This window comes from Sinocyclocheilus anshuiensis, unplaced genomic scaffold (assembly GCF_001515605.1).
Source record: "Sinocyclocheilus anshuiensis isolate Anshui unplaced genomic scaffold, SAMN03320099.WGS_v1.1 scaffold244, whole genome shotgun sequence".
Taxonomy (NCBI): Eukaryota; Metazoa; Chordata; class Actinopteri; order Cypriniformes; family Cyprinidae; genus Sinocyclocheilus; species Sinocyclocheilus anshuiensis.
The window spans coordinates 295265-296730 of record NW_015558588.1 but is presented as its reverse complement, the minus strand read 5'-3'; positions in this window follow the sequence as shown (position 1 = coordinate 296730).

Here is a 1466-nt window from a genome sequence, read left to right as displayed (position 1 = left end):
TGGAGAAGAGGAGGGGTCCAAGAACTGATCCCTGAGGAACCCCAGTGACAAGTTGATGTGCTTTGGATACCTCCCCTCCCCAAGCCACCCTGAAAGACCTACCAGTGAGATTCAAACCAGCGAAGTGGAATCCCAGTGATGAGAGGGTGGACAGGAGGATCTGTTGATTCACCGTGTCAAAAGCAGCAGATAGATCCAGCAAAATAAGAACCAATGATTTGGAATCAGCTTTTGCAATCCGCAGGGCTTCAGTGACAGACAGTAGCGCAGTCTCAGTTGAATGGCCACTCCTGAAACCTGACTGGTTAGCGTCCAGTTTGTTGTTCTGTGAAAGAAACAAAGATACCTGGTTGAAAACAACTCGTTCGGGGGGTTTCGCTATGAATGGAAGGAGAGAGACAGGTCTGTAGCTATCTGTAAGTGAAGTGTTTAATGTAGGTTTTTTGAGCAGTGGGGTTACCCGAGCCTGGTTGAATGCAGTGGGGAAGGTGCCTGTGAGGAGAGATGTGTGTGAGTGCTGGTAAGAGTGTAGAAGAGATTGCTTGGAGGAGGTGTGAGGGGATTGGATCTAGAGGGCATGTTGTAGGATGGCTGGAGAGGAGAAGTTTTGATACTTCTGCCTCAGTGAGGGGACAGAAGGAGAAGATGGGAGTTTTAGCAGTGGGTGTGTTTGGTTTGAATTCCTGTGTGTGGGGCTGAGAATTGACTACTGATTGTTATAGTTTTGTCTGTGAAGTCTGTATTTTTTATTTTTTGCATTTTAAAACATCGAATTCCATTAATAATGTGTCATATTGTGCATTAGCTGGTGCTTCCAGAGACCTTCATGACTATAATGTAGCAGTCACACTTTATTTTAATGTCCAATTCTCGCTATTTACAAACCATTAACTATGACTTTTAATAGTTAGTATTGAGTAGGATTAGGGATGTAGAATATGGTCATGCAGAATATGTGCTTTAAGTACTAATAAACAGCCATTATGTTAATAACAGGCATGCTAATAAGCAACTAGTTAATAGTGAGAATTGGCCCTATACTAAAGTGTTACCTCTATTATAAGGGCAGCGGCATTTGAGGCACTGTCTCTCCATAAGATAATGAACTCTCGCTGACAGTGACTGGCAGCCGTGGGATCAAATTAAACCAGATTTCTCAGCACTGTCATCATGATTTGTGCAGTATAGCATGAACTAAATGTGCCTTTATGGCCTACTTTTTACGTTTACGTACATTTTTTACATATAGGTTTCAAACCCGTATGCTGTTATTTTTTTCTGGGGGAACACAAAAGAAAGAATTTACCAAATAATTTTATGAGTCTTTCTGTAACACTTTTCTATTTGTTAACATTAGATAACTGCATTTGTTAAGATGAACGAACAATGCTTAAAAGGATAGTTCACCCAAAAAATCAAAACAGTTGGTGGTTGCCATTGACTTCCATAGTATTTTCTTTTCCTAC